General features: G+C 43.4%; 1 protein-coding gene across 1 annotated transcript in view; it reads right to left on the reverse strand.

The window, feature by feature from the left end:
* The window catches only part of IL6ST (interleukin 6 cytokine family signal transducer), a 36,390-nt gene extending 29,297 nt beyond the window's left edge, over positions 1-7,093 (reverse strand). The window contains exon 1 of the mRNA XM_054986313.1: positions 7,011-7,093. The gene's annotated coding sequence lies outside the window, so the exon portion shown is untranslated. The remainder of the gene's footprint in view (positions 1-7,010) is intronic.
* Between the last annotated feature and the right edge of the window lie 13,969 nt (positions 7,094-21,062).

A 21,062-nucleotide genomic window follows, 5' to 3' on the forward strand; every position in this document is an offset into this window, starting at 1 on the left:
TTCAACGAGCGCCATAAAGCCTACATTGAGTTTCTCCTGTGCCTTTGCTCCAAGTGCAGCTGCCCACCCTCACCCTTCCAGCGCCTGCAGATGCTCACATGTGCTTCTGCTTATCATACACAGATAAGTTTTTATGATTGGATATACCTAAAATCCAACTTTAGTCTTGTGATTTGCTGGAATTCATCTATATGAACTATATTTCAGATCGGACAAGCGAAAAAACAAGTCAAGCCCCACATCTTTCAAATTGACCAAAGCCACCCTCTTGTATATGTCATCCAAATCCCAAGTATATACTGACAGGCATGCAGAGTCCATCTCGCTTAGTACCTCACAAGTAAAGGAATTGAGAGTGGGTTTTTCAAGATTACTGTTCTCCCACTTATAATGACAAAGGCTGAGATCACAATCACCCTTAAGCGACCATGCAATATCTGCTTATTAGACCTTCTTATTGCAGGTATGGTGGAATATTGAAAGGATTTATGGGGCAAATGACAGTGACTAAAATTCTGTGCACATCAGGACTATCAACTCATGTCCATTAGGGAATGTATCAAACCCTTTGATATACCCAGATTAGCCCACAGCATCCCTTCCAAAAATGCACCACCAGAATCCTGTCAAGAGCCCCATAAAAAGTTCTATTTATATTCAAGCAGTAGACACTAGAAGTAGTGGGCAACTGTAAGGTTTGTTCCTAAGGCACGGGAACTCCATGAGGGACTGGCACTGTTTCTTAAGTCTTGCAAAAACTTGTAGAACCTCTTCATATATGCTCTGTAAGGCACCCTTCCCACCTGAGCCTCCATCACACAGTCAGGAGAGGAAGAAACACTGTGTGGGTAAAGAGTCTCTGCCTATACTTTCACTCATACAGATTGGGGAGCTTGCCTTGTAGCGCCACAAAAAAGGGGCTACAGACTGTTCTTAAAAATGAAAGATGGGAATTAGAGAACCTGACAGACAGATAATTATAACAATACACCCATTAAAAAATCTGAAAACTGTGCCCCCCTGCCCCCAGTAGGGGGATGGCCACTGCTACTACAGGAAAGGACACAGAACAGGCAAGAAGTTTCTACCTCCTGTTTTAAGATGACTCCTGCCTCAGAACGGTCAAAGTATGAGGCCCATCTTACCTTTTCATGGTTACTACTTAAAAATAAAATGTGTGATAAATAAATCCGCAGATATTTATTTTCTAATTCAGCACAACACTACTAGCCTTTTAAAAAAATAATGTATTTTTATTTTTAAAAAATAATAAGAGGGGATACAGAAAGGGAAAAAAGGGATTGTGTAGCATAACTGTGTAAATCAAAAATAATTAATAAAACAGAGTAAGTAAAACACAAAAGTATTTCTCCCAAGATCCCTCAATACCACTAGTCTTCATTAGAGATAAACTGTTGAGGATAGTGCTTGATCACATGGTCCCAATTCTAGGGCTAAAAGACAGACTGCAGACTAAATACTTCAACCTTAGGTGACTTACTATACATGCAGATTCAAGAAGCGCTGCCATATCAATCTATTTCAGCCAAAACAGATACATGTGTCCTTACATTTAATAAATTTACAGTAGTATAAGCGTTGTTGAGCAAAAACACACTTTATCAGACGCTTGAAAAAAGCAATGAAGATATGGATGTCATGCTCAGCTAATGATTCATTAATGAGAGCTAATAGTTAGGTGATAGTCTCCAGATACTGGGTCGCTCTTTTGAGTTTTTTAAGAAAATAATACATTAATTAAAGCTTAGAATAGGGGACATTCCAAGCTAAGTGGCACAGAGACAGCAGGGGAAAAACCAGTTAGGATTCTGAAGGGACAAAGACTAAGGTAGGAGAAAGGAAGGGAGAACTGAGAGGTTCTAGTTACAACAACAGGGCTCCCAAGGAATCAGATGCAAGCATTACTGTCTGCTTGTAGGGATGAACTTACCTTCATAACACGTTCATATTTTTAAATAAAGCAAATATCACAAATGCTTCACAAATACTTCATAACTCTTCCGCCTTCTCATCCAAAGGAAACAAAATCTATTTAAAAATATGACTGGCAACATAAATCCACAAGCTCCCTCTGCTGCAGTTTCCAGCCAGAAAGCAGCAGAGATTTATGTTGGCTAAGTGAGGCGCACAGCTCCCTTAGCCTTCCAGAACCACAAGAAAAAAAAGGGGAGATCAAGAGAGCGATGCAGACAGCTGACACAGACACTGTGTTTTTGGCTTGGAAATTAAGCAAGGGGAATAAATGCTAGCCAGTCTATGGAGTTAAATGCCCAAGGAACAGGAAGCTACTAGGCATTTAAACAGTTTCTACTAAATACCACTATTTTGTCTACCTAACTTTTTAGATAAACCAAGTGGTCACTTGCAAGACTTGAAGTGGGGAGAGGGGATTCCATCCTCGCCTCTTCTTGCCAGCTGGTCAACCGGCCTGCTCCACAGTGCCACCACCATTCCTGTCCTGCCTGTTAAGCTCACATGCAAGGGGGGGGGGGTGGCAGTGCCCGCTCCTCCTCCCCCATTTGAAGAGGAGAGGCAGCAGTGGCAGGGCTGGGAGCCATAGGAAAGGGGGACAGCAGCAGCGCCCACTCTTCCTCCTTCCCTGCCTGCCTCGCAGGGCTGGGGGCAGCTCTCTAATGGTGCCATTTGGCTGGTTCCCCTCCTCCCCCCCCCACTCCATTTTCAGGTGGTTTTACATTTTTTTTTACAAACCTGCAGATTCTCCCAACTCTGTAGGAAAATACCCCCTCTCTGAACCTGATCCCATATTTGGGTATACCAATCTGCAAGGGGCCAGGTTCAGCATGAATGATTGGATAGGTTTTTAAATATATTCTGTAATGCTAAGTTTTGATTTTATTTAGCAACTTAAGTCAAGTCATATTTCTAAAGCCCATTTTGTGATCTGTATCTGGGTGCCCTAGCAGTGTCCAAGCAGGTTCCTCCACTCTCATAAATGATCTTTCTTCCCCTTTCCCTTCATTTTGTGATAACAAGACAGCACCACTTAGAAAGTTGGGCAGCACCCTAACAGAAGTTATTTTCTAGGAGATATAGTAGTTCAGCTTTCCACCATACTTGGCAATCTGATTATGCTCAAATTTAAGATACATAATCTAAAACCACCATCAATGTTATAGCATGATACTTGCTTACATGACCCCTTAAGTTGAAATATTTGCATTTAATGCGTCTGTTTTCTAATGGATTCCTACATTTTACATTTCCATTAAATATAATATGCATAGGACTGGACAGTCCCAAGAACTTGGCTTTGAGAAAATTTCTGCTTGAATCTATGAATGTGATATATCCAGTCCTGTACAAGGCTGGCTGTTAATATTGCTGTATATCAGTATCCCAGGCCTATTTATAAATCATGAAAATACCTATTTTCCTAAATATACAAAACAATTACTTCATTAAAAACATATACATTATTTACACCGCATACATGGTACATGCCAGACATATTTAATTTATTTAATTTCATTTATATCTCATCTTTCACCCCAATGAGGGCCTAAGGTGGGCTTACATAATTCTCCAATCCTCCATTAGTTTTTTAGATTTAATACAAAAAAGAAATCAGACCTGATGCAATTATTTTTATTATTGCCAAGACTAAAAAAAAAAAAGCACAAGTAACTCAAACTTTACCCTGACCTGGATGGTCCAGGCTAGCCCAATCTTGTCAGATCTTGGAAGCTAAGGCAGTTTGGCCCTGGTTAGTGCTTGGATGGGAGCCCACCTGGGTTGCTATGCAGAGGTAGGCAATGCAATCCACCTCTGTTCATCTCTTGCACTGCAGTGAAACCCTATGGAATCACTATAAATCAGCTGTGACTTGACAGCACTTTACCCACACACAACTCAAACTGTCAGACTAGAGAAGATGCTCAAAGATCCATGGTCAGAGCTTTCCACAGTTAAAATATTTTCCATCATATGCACAAAGAAAGCTATCAGTCGCAATCAGATGGAAACCCTAATCTGTTTTTGTACCTATTGTTTTTCATAGCAATTCAGAATTTCAGAGTCATAAAGAGTTGCCCTGAATGTCTTTCCCTCCCGCCACTTTCATGGGCATACAAGTGACTCAAGTGGGGTTAAAGGGGCCACATTCAAGAGGAACTTGGCTCTCATTCCTCTCCTGAGCTACAAACAATTCTCAGAGTGCCACTGTGATTTGGCAGAGGCAAAAACTATTCAGGAAGGAAAATGATTCTAACACACTGTCACACTCTGATAGAAACAGCATAACATATGCAAGACAGTGGAAATCCCCCTATCAGGCACAATGATGGCCATGCCATCCTGAGCCCAGAAAAACACCTAATACAGAAATGCACCAACTTCTTAACAGACAAATGGGATACAAATCAATCCCTCAGCCGAATCTTGTGACTTCTGCAGTGACCCCAGAAACTTGGAATGGGGTAAGAGTTAATACTTAAAATCAACAATATGTCTATGCACATCAACTGAGTGTAGAAAAGGGGAAAGTATTGTTCAATCTGCCCCTCACCCTGCACTACAAGCTTTTTCTCTGCTTTGACTCTCAACTGCCCTCAATATCCCATGCTTTCTTTAAAAGGTTCATTCTTGACCCAAGTCATTTTTGGTCCTCCCCCATTTTTGGTTAATTTACAAAACTGCCCTTTTATGCATACCCAAGGGGTATGCAGGCATTCCTACTTTGTATGTTTTTTGATTGGCATAAAGCACTCACTTTACTATTAGAAACAGTAATAAGGTGTGGATCTGCATGGAAGCCTGGGGAAGATAACGGATTTAGACATTTTTTCTCACATCTCTCTCCCTCTAGAATTCTATAAACTCCCTGGGAATTGAGCAGGCCAATTTCCTCAGCTTTTCTTCCTTAAACTACTCTCAATATTCTTGTGCCTTCCAGATTATGCTCTGTTTTCATCAAACCATTTGAGGACTCTTTCCTCTTCGGGTTAATTTACAAACCCTTATTTTGCTGCATATCTGAGGAATCCTAGATACACACTGAAATATACTGAAAATGACTACCTTGTCTGTGAGTTATCTGATTTCACTGCCATCATGATTAACATAAGCCACCTACATTACTATTAGATAGACTGTTAATTTATATAGCACCCTCAGCAGCAGTTTACAGAATAACATATTTAAAAAAACTTGACAAGTGCTTGCTCTCTGGAGCCTTACCATCTACATCAAGACAACATGGTGGACAACAGAAAGAAGAAAAGGGGATCAAGAGATGAATATGAGTGCAACTACAAATAGTTAAACTTCATTTCAGTTAATATTAGCAACAGGTCTTAGGGTGCAGAACATAAGTAATACAAGTGCAATACTCAGCTATAGCTCCAATGCAATAAAACCATGTCTTACTAATGCCACCTCAGACTGCACACAGGGTTCACTTTATATGGAGTAAAACATATTCAACGAAGAAATTCCAGCATATTAAAGTACAGATAACAGGAAGAAATATTTTAGATTTTAGCCAGTATCTCCCCTCTCCCCCAGCAATGTCAAGTTTTCTTAAAGGAAATTTATTTATTTATGCATTTACATTAATTTAGTCACACGGTCGCCACCTGTAACCTGCACCATATTACATGAAAGATCCATGACTGAATCTGCAGTTTAACAACAAAAAACAGTTGCAAGAGACTGGTAATTTGATTGGGGAAATGGCAGGGGAAGAGTTAAGCACTCTTAAACTGCTTCCCCTACCAAATAAATAGAGCTCTTCCTCCAAGCAGTATTTAAGTAAACACACACCAAGAACACATGAAGATCAACTGCATATCTCCCATTGTAACTTATTTCAAATGCAGCCCAGACACACAAACAGAACAGGAGCCCTGTGACACCCAAGAGATTTTATTTGAGCATCCAACAGGTTTATCACCTGTGAACTCAGATGTGGAGGAGATACAGCTCTATCCAATCCTGATACAAAGTCTCAACAGACTCATCAGCAGTTTGGAATGGAGAGGTGGAGTAAGGGATCAGGAGTAAGCAGTGGTGCGGCTGGAAAAATCACAGCAGCAAGGACCTTATCCTGCTCGCTTCTCATCACTGGGGTGGCAAAGGGCAGCAGGAAAAGAGCAGGAGGCAGCACTAGAAGGCAGATCAAGCCCCCTACCACAAGCCCCCTACCACATCACTCCTTTCAACCTCTTTGTATTATGTGTGATTTCGTTCAGAAAAACAACCATCCCCAGGAGTCAATCCTTGCCATCTAGATAATTTCAGGTGGGTAGCCCTGTTGGCCTGCAGTAGAGCAGCAGGATTCGAGTCCTGTGGCACTTTAGAGATCAACTAGATGTCCAGGGTATGAGCTCCCTTCTTCAGATACAAGGAGTGGAAAAAGGTAGGAGTTTTTCTAATCCAATCTCTTACCTTTTTCCCACTCCTTGTATCCAACGAAGGGCGCTCTGACTCTCCAAAGGCTCATTCCCTGGAAATCTCGTTGGTCTCCAAAGTGCTCCTGGATCCGAATCTTGCTTTTGCCATCTAGAGCAAATAGCCCCCAATTTCTCACCTCACAGGCAAGACAACCAAGGAAACCTCAGTCTCTGTGACCCAATTTAAGCCTGTTGCTGGCCGAGGCATTACAATTTACCCGTGGGGTTTCCAGTCTCGTTGGAACTAGGCTACGACGCGTGTCCAGCAGCTACACGTGTCGCTCTATTCAGACGAAACGCCGGGCAGGTAGACAGCACCGACGGGTAAACCCTTCTGCTTCGCCAGAGTCATGCTTTTTTTTTTTGTGAAAAGCAGTAAAGTGGAATTGTGGAGATGCTCCGAGAACCTAACAGCGTACGACTCGTTTCCTCGGAGACTCTGCCCAACAACAACCCTACAGACCGACGGGAGTGCCTCCCAGCAACGTCCAAGTTCGGCTCTTGCCCCAGGCCCTTTCCCGACGAAGTGACCAGGACGACTCCTCCAGAACCAGCTACCGCCCTCCCTCAGCCACTTACCGCCACGTTCCCCGCCAGCCCCGAGGCGGCCCCGGGCCCCGGCCACAACGACCCCTCGCCTCAGGCGCCTCGACGCCGCCGCCGCCGCCGCCTCCTCACTCTGACTGACGGCTCCCTCCCGAACGCAAGCGTCTCGCTCGGGCCGCCATTGGTAGGCCGGGCGGTGACGTCACTCCAGGGGGAGTGGCAGACGGGAGAAGAGGCGCTTCCCGTAACGGGCCTCTGGCTGCCAGGATTGCGGGCCCTGGTCGCGTCAAGGGAGCTTCCAGAAGGGGGAAGGGATTCCGGTCCAAGGCAGCCACGGCGCCTGCGCACAGGAGATGGAATTTTTCTTCTTAAGGCCGGGAGAGGAAAGATGAAAGTGCGCGGTTCTCCCCTCCGTAGCTTGGAAAAGCCACCTTTGCAGTTCCAGGTGTTTGGATGTGGGGATTGTGTTGAGAAGGGCAGTACTGCAGCAGAAAATCTTTGTTTCTATCTGTTACAATCAGTAAATTAAAATAACAGGCTCAAATAAGGAAGGGCGAAAGTGACTTTACTTGGAGAGAACACCCTGATAATCAAAAGTAAATAATACAAATATAAACAACCAGAATGGTACTAATACATAATCATGAACAAGATCTAAAAGAGGAAAGCTCGACCATAATCTTCTACTCCTCCTTGGAACTTCTCTCTCTTATCACACCCACCCTAAAATGCCCAAGGAGGTCCTACAATATCATTTGCAAACTGCTATATAAAGAGAAAAGAAAAAAGTGAAGAAATTGTGGTTGGCAGCAGAGGAAATAATACAGAGTAATAGGAAGAAGTGGAGAAAGGGCAGGAAACCCCAAAGAAATGATAAAAGAAAGATATAAGGAAATATACGCATAAAAAACGAAGACCCGGCTATCACTCCCTTTGCTTTTATGCACCCCGAGCTACCTTGAACAAGCTTTTAAGTCCTCCTCCTTGTTAAACACAATGCCACGTGTTCATGTGTTTTTATGGTCTGTTCATTCAGGAACTCTGTCCATACTATAGTAAGTCGAAATCATACTCCATTCTTGTGCAAGCAAGACAGAGCTTTTCAGGGCACAGAGAGTCCTGGAGGGGGAGGTTCTGTGCACTCCTTCCATAAGATTCAACCTATTATATATAATATGGGTGTTAGTAATATTGCAGTAGCTTTGACTGGCATGACCCAGGCTAGTCAGAGGTTGGAAGCTAAGCAAGGTTGTCCCTGGTTAATATTAACAGAGTTGCATCTTTTACAGGAAGTAAGCATGATGAGTGTAGGCTAGTGTAGGTGACAGAAAATAAACTTAGACTAAGAACCTTGGCTTACATTCAGAAAAGAACTGAGAGGTCTTTATTGTAGGAACTCCATATTCTGATAGGAAAGAAGAGAGATCCCTATTTATTTGTCTAGTCTAAGGATGACACTGGATAGCAGGACATGGGCCATTTCGTATAAAAAGAGCTGCAGGAACTCATTAGCATAACTCATTAGCATATGCCACACCCCTTGCCATCACTGGAAGTGTGTCATTAGCATAACTGGATTGCATATGCCACACCCCCTGACATCACCTATTCTGGCTGTTTTGGCCCCAATCCAGGCCACGGGCCCAAAATGGCTGAAAATCAGGCGTGGGGGGGCACCTGACATGTGACCTCTTTGGAGAACTACCGGAACTGTGTTCCTGTGCGTTCCCCCTCAAAATGAGCCCTGGTAGGACAAGTCCTGCATCCATGGTGCAAGATGGTGAGAAGAGAGGATTGTGATGGATTGTGACAAAGAGAGGCAGGTGTGCAAGGAGGAAGTCCTGAGATTAGCAGTCTACACATCAATGAATAGTGCCAGGACAGTAAAGAGTAAACAAATCCCTGACTTCTTTGTAGTTCTAACGTTCTGGTTTGTCCCCCTTTGAAACCAGAGGAAAGGACAGCGTTATTCTTCCTCTTCTAATAGTTAATACTTGGATGGGAGACCACCAAGAAAGGCTCAGCTTTCTGTGCAGAGGCAGGCAATGGCAAACCATTTCTGTCAAATTGGCTTTGACTTGACAGCACATCATACAGATAACATTATAATAAGTTAAATTATACTTTTTGCAAATGAAAACTCAGTTTCCCATCCTTCCTTTAAACACAATAGAAATATTGACTCTTAGCTAACTAAGGAGATGGAGCACATAAATAGGCTTGCCTGTACATCAGGCACAGCTCATAACATTTTTGGAATTTTTTGACTGCAGATTTTAAAAAATACATTGGACTTTTCTGCAACCTTGTGTGTGTTATGTGCTATCAAGTTGCCTCTGATCTATGGCGATCTTATGAATGGTAAAGGTAAAGGTAGTCCCCTGTGCATCATGATGTTTTCTTGTCAGACTTTTTTACGGGGTGATTTGCCATTGCCTTCCCCAGTCATCTACACTTTACCCCCAGGAAACTGGGTAGTCATTTTACCGACCTTGGAAGGATGGAAGGCTGAGTCAACCGTGAGCTGGCTACCTGAACCCGGCTTCCGCCAGGATCAAACTCAGGTCGTGAGCAGAGTTTGGGCTGCCGTACTGCAGCTTACCACTCTGTGCCACAGGGCCTTGTCCTATGAATGAGAGACCTCTAAAATGTCCGTTCATTAACAGACTTGCTCAGATACTGCAACCTGGAGGACGTGGCTTCTTTTATTTTGAGTCTTTTATTTTGGCTCTTCTACTACGTGGCTTTTCCTACTGCCTTCCACTTTTACTAGCATTATTGACTTTTCCGGAGAATCTTGTCTTCTCATGATGTGACCAAAGTACAATAGCCTCAGTTTTGTCATTTTAGCTTCTACGGAGAATTCAGGATTGATTTGATCTAGTATACACTTATTTGTCTTTTTGGCTGTCCATGGTATCTGCAAAACTCTCCTCCAGCACCACATTTCAAATTAATCAATTTTCTTCCTGTCAGTTTTCTTCACCATCCAATTTCATATCCGTACATAGTAATAGGGAATAACATAATTTGGATTACCTTGGTTCTCAGAGAGTCATCTTGGGGATCCCCTATCCTAGCCCTTTGTAGCCATGTTGTACAGATTGTTTGATCTTCACAGGGGCCACACATAGTTTTAATGTATGTATGTGTTTGTGTGTATCTGTCTCTCTGTTTTATCTGGCTGGTAGCTGAGTGGAAATGTAAGGCTGAAATTATCTCTACGCATCAGAGTTTGGATTTCCATCTCTCATATCAATGAAACCAAATTATGTTATTTTTAGATTTTGTCATAGTAAGCCCCAGGGCTTTTTTTTCTGGGAAAAGAGGTGGTAGAACTCAGTGGGTTGCCCTTAGAGAAAATGGTCACATGGCTGGTGGCCCCGCCTCTGATCTCCAGACAAAGGGGAGTTTAGATTGCCCTATGCGCCGCTGAGCGGCGCGGAGGGCAATCTAAACTCCCCTCTATCTGGAGATCAGGGGGTGGGGCCACCAGCCATGTGAACATTTTCAAGATGTTCCGGAACTCCGTTCCACCGCGTTCCAGCTGAAAGAAAGCCCTAGTAAGCCCCTTCATGTTATACTAATTTTGTTAGATGGAAAATAATTTTCCCTGTTGCAGCAGCCCTATCATGACAGTTAGGAATTCAACAGAGTGATGCATCCTGAATGCTGAGGAAAGCATTGCCTGTTGAATTTCCATCTGTGATGCAGATATTAGAAGCATGGAAACGGTACCAAGAAATTAAACCCCAGCATTAAAATCAGATTCCTGGACTGAGATCTGACTCAGATTAGTTCTGTGCATAGCTGTCATCATAGGCAAAGCCACCAATTATTTATTGGGTCCTATAACTTGGGATTTGAGTGAGGGCAGATTGCTGCTGTGTTGAATATGTGACTATGATTTACCATAGCCTGCAATCCTAAAAACACTGGCCGTGGTGCCAAGCCATACAGGAGAGGCTTATGTATTCAACATGTCCACCATCATACTACAGATATCTTGGGCATTAATGTACATTGAAAGTATGACATGACAAAGGACACAGCTTTGCATTGTATAGCTACTTTGTTATTGTACTATGAATACATTGTGATGTTAAGGAAAACTCTGACAAGATAATATTGGAAAAGTAACAACAACAACAACATTCAATTTATGTACCACCCTTCAGGACAACTTAATGTCACACTCTGAGTGGTTTACAATGTATGTTATTTTATTCTCACGACAATCACCCTGTGAGGTCGGTGGGGCTGAGAGAGCAGCGAGAAGCTGAGACTGGCCTAAGGTCACCCAGCTGGCTTCAAGAGGAGGAATGGGGACTCAAACCCAGTTCTCCAGATTAGAGTCCTGCCATTCTTAACTGTTACACTAAGCTGTCTTGTAAATTTATTTTAAAAAACAGACAGCTGCAGCTGGCGCTCCCCCCCCCTGCCACTTGTGAGAGTGAACTACCTGAACCAAGTTTTAACACAGATTTTATAGAAGAAAAACAGCAGCAATACCTTCTTGAAGTGTGCAGAGAATACAAAATGTTTGTTATACTGAAGCGTCTGTTAGTATTCTGGATAAGAACAGCAATTTCTTCTGATGCACAGTGAAGCAAATAATGCTGAATCTGCTTTCACATGAAAACTGCAGTGTTCATGACTCTTTCGCTTAAGCCTTGTGGCAGATATTATTCCCAGAATGCTTTTTAGTGATAAGCCACAGGTGCCACAGACTCTTGCTTTCAAATATACAATCTTGGCCTCTCAGCATTTCTTTAACATACTTCTTCTGTCAAATATATATTTATGTCCTTGGATTTCTTTCCTATTCTTTTTAAAAATAATAATGTTGTACTTCATATTATTCCAATAACTTTGAATTTGAATTTCTGTCTCTGATTATATGTCTGTAAAGAGCAAAAGCGTATTTGATCAGCTTTCCATTAGTTATCAGGGTAACAGATCAAGTTCAACCTTCACATTTTATTTTGAAGCAATAACTACTAAGAGTCTATTACATTTTTTTTAACAAAGTAGAGATCATTTCTTGCTGACTAGAGATAGGCACAAACCAGAAAAAAAAAGAACCATGCGGTTCATGTTTCATCACGTTTCATGAACCACGAACTTTCACGAACCTGCCTGGTTTCACAAATCAGTTCATTTTGGTTCGTGAAAATGTCACTTCCAGGCCAGCAAGCCACCAATTCCAGGTCAGCAGAAGGTCTCCAGGAAGTCCATCCCCTGTTGCCTAGGAAACTGATTGATTAGCACCGGGCTGTCTGCAGAGAGGAACTGAAAAATAAATTAAATGAACCAGCCTAAAGTTTGTGGCGGTTCATCAGAAATGGGATCTGTTGAACCACTGGTTCACGAACCATAAACCAGCCTGGTTCATCATGAGTTTTTGTTCGTATTTTGTTTCGTGCCCATCTCTATTGCTGACACAAATAACACACATTATCTTTTGTGGGATTTGGAGTTAGTGTTGATTTTGATGCAGATATAGAGATGAAGACTATCAGCTTTAGAATGGTGTGACTTTGCTTAGCGTTACATGGCAAATGTTTGTAAATACAGACATTCAGCAATTCTAAAGTCATCCCAAAAGACACCCACTACTAATGATTAGTACAGATCTGTGGAGGTTAACAGTAATATGTAACAGAGATACTCAAAACATTAATATAGAATATTTTCCCCTTAATCCTTTTTTTGTGTATTCTCAGCAGCACGTACACAGGCTTTCTCTGTGGTGGCCCTTACCCTGTGGAACAGCCTACCTGAGGAAGTCAGGAAAGCCCCCACTCTCCTAGCTTTCTACTGAATTATTCAAAAAGGCTTTCCACCAAATTATTCAAAAAGGGGTCTCAGATGCTCCACTAATGAATTAGGGACCATAGACTTCAACCATAGACTTCACCACTATGTTGCCTTACATACTATCAGTTGCTTTAAATATGTGTTTCTATGTCAGCCCTAGAATTGCTTATGTTCTGATTCAGCATTTCCTCAGCACTGTATTGGATTCTTGCTAATGTTATGTCTTTGTAAACTTGCATTTATTTACCATATGACATTGTTTATGAAATTGTCCTTGATACTGACTGTACTAATATCACACTGTGTAATCCACTTTGAGTCTCAGTGAAAAAAGTAGACCATAAATAACATAAATAAATATTTGTTGAGTGTGCAATAAATTGTTGTTGTATCACGAATATATAAATCTCCAGGAATTTCCCAAGAAAAAATCAGCAAACCTAACCATAGAGTGTACAAGAAACAGAAGTTCTAGTGCAACACCACATCCCTGCTGAGTTCTTCCCTCTCCCAATTGACCATTGTATTTGCCTTTAGTTGCTGAAATCCTCTTTGGGAGTTGTACTTTGTCTGAAAAATTCTCAAAAGCTTATACCTTGGAAATCTAGTTGGAATTTAAGGTGATATTGGACTTGAATCCTGCTCTTCAACTGCAGACCAACATGGCCACCCATTTGAAACTACATAAATAACTGTCTCATGGTGCCCTGGGGTGTGAGTGGTAAGCTGCAGTACAGCAGCCCAAGCTCTGCTCATGACCTGAGTTTGATACTGGTGGAAGTCGGGTTCAGCTAGCCGGCTTAAGGTTGACTCAGCCTTCCATCCTTCCGAGGTCGGTAAAATGACTACCCAGTTTCCTGGGTGTAGATGACTGGGGAAGGCAATGGTAAACCACCCCATAAAAAGTCTACCAAGAAAACGTTGTGATGTGATGTCCCCCATGGGTCAGTAACGACTTGGTGCTTGCACAGGGGACTACCTTTACCTTAAACAACTGTCTCACATTTAGCCAGAAATCTGGAGAGGGGAACAATATGTACCCCAAAAATTATTGGAACTAGCTGTTGGAACTAACTATTGGAACAAATCTAACTTGGCCCTTTGTCTATAGGCTTTCAGTGTGAAATGTGTTGTGAGCCTATTTATTTATTTAAATTTTTGTTATTTATAGTCCCCCCCCCTTCCCATTGACACTCAAGGACGATTACACAGTGTAAGTCAATATGATCAATGACCGGGACATTCAATAAACACTACAATAGAAATTTGAGAACAAGCAGAAACCCGACACAGGGCTGAAATAATGCTGAAACAAAACATAAGCAATTTAACATAACATATTAAACAGCACGGGTTATGCTCCCAGTAGAAGAATCATTACAGCAGTACTCAGAAGGATAGTCAAAAGTCCCTATCCCTCTACCAATGCATCTTTCTTAACCATTTCCTTACAGCCCTGTTCTGCTCCTTGATCCTTGGCCTTGCGATATCAGACATACTATCATTGGCCCACGTGTGTAACAAGAGGATCTAGGAAGCAGCCTAGAGCAACCAGAATCATGGGGTGGTTTCCTTTCCTGGCTCCAATATTTTACTTGATGATCCTGGCTTCCTGCCCTGTCTTTTCTGGCTCAGCTCCTGTGTCAGTCCCAGGCTTGCTTGTTGCCACATTGTCTATCCTCTTCTTAATCATGACCTGCCCCTCTCACCTCCCCCCCCCCCCCGCCCTGTTCTGCTTGCCCTGGCCTAACAGTTTCTACCCTGAACGCTAGCATCCAGTCCTGATTTAGCAGCTGCTCTGTGGTTTTGTGTGGCCAGTCATTTCTGACCACAGTCTTTAATCGAACCTTGACTAATGTTTTATGGGGCTATGATCCTGTGCACACTTAATGGGAATTGAGCTCCACTGAAATCTGTGGTTTATATCTGATATATCTCATATCATGCTTCAAGCTGGATGTAAAACCTCCAGAGTTACAGAGACCATGGCTGTGGTTCTAGCTTCACAAACCGGTCCTCAGACATTACAATCACACACACAGGAATTCATCAGTAGAACCGAACATTACCTGCACCGCTCCTGATACATGTGGGTGCTATTTCTTGTAGTAGAGCAAGGCACAGATTTTTTATGCACATATATATTCATTCCGTGTACGGAGTAAAGCTGTATATGCATGGAAAAATCTGCACATTGTCCTGTTCTGGCAGTAAACAACCCCTGGTACATGTGTCAAAAGTGGCCCATCAGACCATTTTGTTTTGGTACCCAGGGTCAGATCTCCAAATAAGAAACCAAGACACTGACACCGCTGTTGGGTTCAGCAGCATGGGATAAGGCAACATGCTTGGCTTATGCTTTTCATCATCTCCCAGATTTGAACCACCACCAGTCTAGTCCAAGGTGAATCTCTGAGATGCTGGCAATGTCCCTGGGGCTTGGTTTGTTTCAAATGTGCCTCCAAATACAACCCTGTCTCCCGCTCCCATTTGGTTTGCTGGCACACAGGTAGATCATAGAACACCGGTAGATATATTTTTTCAGCGCTTGAGCTGAAAGTTTGCCTACCCCTCCCTACTCCTATGAAATGGTTGGTGACCGCTATAGAGCTGTGTGGGTACTGCTCACTCACATTGGTGGGTTCTGGTATGTGTAATTGTAAAATCTCATGTGTAAGTCTTAATTGGCTCCTTTCCCATAGCAAGAGACTTCCCTTGCCTTTAGGTTATTGGACTTTTTTCTGTCCAGGCAACATCAGTGACAAGTAACAGCAACTCTGAGATAGCTTAGGGTAGTCTAAACAGTCACAATTCATGCTACAGGCTTTAATTTGCAGATTAATAAACTGACGTTTTAAGATACAATCCTACATCTTACATGAGTGGAATAGAATGAATTGCAACCTCTTATAATAACATTACATAATAACATTCGATTTATATACTATCCTTCAGGACAACTTAATGCCCATTCGGAGCGGTTTACAAAAGTATTTTATTATTATCCCCACAAGAATCACCCTGTGAGGTGGGTGGGGTTGAGAGAGCTCTAAGAAAGCTGTGACTGACCCAAGGTCACCCAGCTGACTTCAAACGGAGGAGTGGGAATCAAACCTGCTTCTCCAGATTAGAGTCCTGCCGCTCTTAATCACTACACCACTGCCTATAGTCGGCAGTGTAACTTGCTCTGCCCCATCAGGATGATTCAATGCTAGTTGTTATGGTTTCTAAATATTTTTAGAAGTGGTACGTGATTAAAATTTGCAAGTGTACCATGCACAGCTACAATGCACCCATGCATTTCCCTTGCCTGTGCACTCATGATTGGTTGCTTAGAGTCACATCCCATGACATTTTGAAGTGTACATCATGTGAGAGGAAACCCTCAAAACTGAGAATTTGACCACATTAACACAGAAGAGCATTATGTTCATGCTAACCTAATGCAGTTTTTGCATGACTTGAATTTTTGACCTGCATAAATGTTCCTTTGGAATGGCACATTGTAGAAAGCCCTGCTGTTGCCATGCGGAGCATGCTGATTTGGGTAGTCCAGTCACTCTGAATGAAAGCTGTGTCAAAACTCACCTTTGAGGATCCAGCAGCTGGCTTCTCCTGCAAGTCCCTTCAGTAGAAGCAGAATCGCAAGCATGTGCCTTTCCCTCCTGAGGTTTTCCAGGTAAGAAAATATCAGGTTACAGAGGACATAGTTGCATGCGATATCTACTTCTGTGGAAGCCGAGTTATTTGTACTGTTGTCAACTCATGCTGGCAGTAGTTGTCTCCTAGCATTAAAGCAGAAAGCAAGGCCCAAGTATCATAGTAAAACAGGCAAATAGGGGTGGGAATAAGAGGTTCCGTGATCCTGAATGCGACCTTCAGCATGAATAGAAAGGAAATGTGCCTCAGTCCCTCTTTCTATTTTTGTGTGAAGTACCACGCTAAAGACAGAGATGGGGATGCCCACGCAGCAAAACAGTTTCCTGAGAAGGGCCACTTTTTTTCCAAAACTCTGAAGGGTGTGGGCAAGCTAACGGAAGTCAGCTTTTGCATGCCGTGCAGCAGATATTCTGCACACATAACATTCTTTTTGGCTTTCCTTATGCATTTTGCTTTAGCTTTGGCAATCTAGTAATATCATCTCTTGTATTCCCTTATCCCCTGCTTCATGGTCCTGATGAGAATGGAGGCCCAGTGTACTTAAGGAAACAAGTTTTTTCATATCTGATGTCTGACTGTGTCAGTCAAAGGCGGAGAACCCAGACACAACACGTTATAAATCATAACATGTAGTCTGACCCCCAAACCTTTGAAAGTCACTGCCAGTGAGAGCAGATAAAACTGCTTGAGATGGGCCAGTGATATGCCTCAGTAAAAGGCAACTTCATATGTAATATAAACTATCAAGATTTATGAATGACTGCCATCGCTCCTCTCATTACTATGCTGCGCAATACCGCTGTCTCCCTTTGGGGGAGGAACTCATTGGGGCGAGGCTTCGCAGAAACCATCGGGTGACTTGCTACCATGTGACTTGAATGACTCACCCAAGATTGGCTGCTGGCTACTGTTTAACCGCAGCTTCCCCACAAAAGCCAATGTGGTGTAGTGGTTAGAGTTTCAGACTAGGATCTGGATGACCCACGTTCAAATCACCAGTCTGCCATGGAAGCTCACTGGGTGACTTTGGGCCATTTTCAGCCTAACCTACCTCACAGGGTTGTTGTGAGGATAAAACAGAGGATAGGAGAACGATGTAAGCTGTTTGGGTCCCCATTGTGGAAAAAGGCAGGTTATAAATGAAATAAATAAATATTAGCTGATGAGGGAGCAGATAAAAAATAGGTTGGTGGATGGGTGGGAAGGAGAGAAGAAAGCAGGGAAGGGTTGCCAGGAGGAGGGAAAGAGGAAATAGTGTGGGGAGGGGGATACAGGGGAAAGGGAGGTGCCCCCTGCAAGACTTTGCAGGTTCCCCACTGTGCAATTGGACCTAGCCTGGCAGCCAGTGCGTCACAGCTGGCCCTGACCTAGTGGTGGGCACCATACAAATGGGTAGTAGTTTTCCCAGGAAGAAGTTGGCAGGTGGAGGGAAGGAGGAAAAGCTGAAGACATGGGGGTAGATAAAGGTAGGTTTACTGGCGGATGGGAAGGAGAGAAGCAGGAAAAAGGGAGAGGCTACGGTGGTTTTCACGGAAGGGAAAGAGGAAACGGTGGAGGAGGGGGAAATGAGATGCCCCTTGCAAGTCCTTGTGGGTCCCCTGCTTGTGTGGGAATATTTCTGACAGCCAGGGAGGAACATTCCATTGTCTCACATTCAACATATTTACGTACGTACCATTGTCAGTGGTTCCTGGCAGTTTTGACAGCTCCACATATGACAGTGAATGAATGATTCTCTAAGTAGTTTCCCAACCACACAATCTTTTTTTTTTTTAACAACTATGCTACACAAAATGTTTTCCCTTCATACTGCCATTATTCAAAAGTTAAAGCTTTATGTTATATTGATGGAGTGGTTGACCTTACTAAATGCAAATTACAATTTAAATTCAAATTAAATTTTCCTTCCCCTCCTGGGTCCCGGACGCAGTTCTCTCTGCGCAACTGCAGCTGCAGTGCTCGTTTCCTCCCCCCCCCCCTCAGACTTCTCCTTTTCGTCTTGCTTGGTGCACTGAAATTCCGGATTTTTATCCTCAAAATCCCTTAGTTGATCTTCTGATAATATCTTGAAAGCTTGATCTTTGTGACTGAACCAGATTCCTTCCGGAAATAACCATTTGTACTTTATTCCACGTTCTCTCAGAAGAGCTGCGAACTTTTTATACTTAAAACATCTTTTCCGAACTAGAAATGGGACGTCTTTCAATATCTTAACTTTATTACCCAAAAAGTCCAAATCTGCATTGTATGAATTATATAGGATAGTGTCCCGGATCCTCTTAGATGAAAAATCAATGATGATCTCGCGAGGCAGCTGACGCTTCATTGCATATTTTGAAGTAGCCCGACGGACTTCCAAAATGGCGCTTTTTACTTCTTCTTTAGTTGCCCTCGCGGGTGTCGCCAGTAGTTCCGAGACCAGACCCCGTAAATCCTCATTTTCCTCCTCTTTCACATTCTGGAGGCGCAAAATTGTCTGTGTTCGTTCCACTTGTAGCCCGATCAGCTGGTTCTCCACCAGCTTAAGCTCTTTATTTGTAGCCTTCACGAGTGACGCACTTTCCCGAGCAGACTTCTCTGCCCCCCCCCACTGCTTCCTTAATGGTTTTCACTTCACTCTCAATTAAGCCCACCCTTTGATCTGTTTCGTTCAGCTTGTCAACAAAGGGTTTTATGGCTTCACCAACCGCCCTCCGCACTACTTCCTCCAACGACTCTCCCTTCAGGGCAGCCGAAACTGACTTGCCCAGAGCGGGACTTTGTTTTTTCGTTGCCATTTTAGGGGGGGGGAAACCGCCAACCAGATTCTGAAACTCAGCGAAGGGGAAGAACGAGCCTTCTTAGCTTCAGATCCCACCACTCCTTCGCGTGCGCTTGTAGTAACAGAAGGGATTCGCTTACTTGCAGGCTTTCGCCTAATTCTGCTCTTTGCCGTTTTCCATGGCCCGGCAGCACTCGAGGCGCCGCGCACGTCTGCCGGCCTCCGTAGGGACAAACGGGCAATTAACCCCCCGCATTGATTCCGGGGGGCTCTTCCCGCAGCGTCCCGGACCCAGCCTCCCTCACTGGGAGTTTTGGGGGCTAATCTTCGCAGATCAGCTGCTCGGACAGGGTGCTCGGGCGCTTCCTCTCGGACCTGCAAAGAGGAGCGTCCGACATGGCTGAGAAAACGAAACCGAATCCCCCCAACCACACAATCTTGAGCTTGATTGTGGCTGAGAAGTAATGCTTTCAGTTTCTCTGATATGCACAGAATGGTAGCTCTCCAGAGATGAATGAGAAATGAGTGATCCACACAATGCACTCAATATGCATGATCACCATTTCATGTGAATTAGATAACTTGTAGATTTTCCATGTGTGCACAGTGATCTTGCCCAATTCACATGAAATGGAGGCAATGGTGTAAGAAAGAGGATATTTTGAGAGTCAAAACTCCCTTTGAAGCTCCTTTGAAGGGAGCTTTGGCTCTTGAAAGCTCATGCCCTGGAAATCTAGTTGGTCTTTAAGGTGCTACTGGACCCAAATCTTGCCATGTACAGAGACAGCAAGCCTCCAAATACTAATGCTGTAAGACAACATCAGAGGTCTTGCCTTGGTCTCTGTGCCCTGAATGTTGGCCCTTCAGGGCAACTGTTTGGTCACTGTGTGAAATATTATGTTGAACTAAATGTACCACTGGTCTAATCTCACAGGACTTTTTTCCTAATAATAATATAATAATAACATTCAATTTAAATACCGCCCTTCAGGACAACTTAACATCCACTCAGAGTGGTTTACAAAGTGTGTTATTATTATCCTCACAACCACCTGAGGTCCACTCAGAGTGGTTTACATTCTGACTCTCATTTGGAAGTCATCATCCACTCCCAATTTCCCATTTTATATACATATTTGTGAAATCAATGCCAACTTCAAGTAATCCTCTAGGGTACTTAATATGTTCATAAAGAAGTGAATGGATTTTCAAATTAAAGCCTAGAGCATGTTGATTTTGCAGAAAATAATAAGAGGTTTTGCCAGTTTGCTTCCCCCAATCACCAAATGGAGGGAAAGCCCTAGTAAAAACAGGACATAGTCTTTGAAACCTCTGTAACTATTACTACCAAGTAGTAATAGAGGCACAGGTTGCAGCGGTTGTTAGATCCTCTTTCTTCTATCTAAGACAGGCTCGACAACTTGTCCCCTACCTATCGACCCATGACCTCACAACAGTGATCCAGGCAACGGTCACCTCCAGATTAGACTACTGCAACTCACTCTACGCAGGGCTTCCCTTGGGCTTGATCTGGAAACTGCAGCTGGTTCAGAATGCAGCTGCACGGGTGGTTGCCGGAGCACCAGTTATGGCTCATGTAACACCTATCCTCCATCAGCTGCACTGGTTACCGGTTGAGTACCGGGTCCGGTTCAAGGTTTTGGTGTTGACCTATAAAGCCCTATGCGGACTGGGCCCAGCATACCTTTGGGACCGCCTCTCCCCATATGTTCCCCGGAGGTCGCTTCGATCAGCCACTAAGAACTTGCTGATGGTCCCTGGCCCCAGGGAGGTCCGCCTGGCCTCTACCAGAGCCAGGGCCTTCTCAGTTCTGGCTCCGACCT

This window comes from Eublepharis macularius, chromosome 8, assembly GCF_028583425.1.
Source record: "Eublepharis macularius isolate TG4126 chromosome 8, MPM_Emac_v1.0, whole genome shotgun sequence".
Lineage (NCBI taxonomy): Eukaryota > Metazoa > Chordata > Lepidosauria > Squamata > Eublepharidae > Eublepharis > Eublepharis macularius.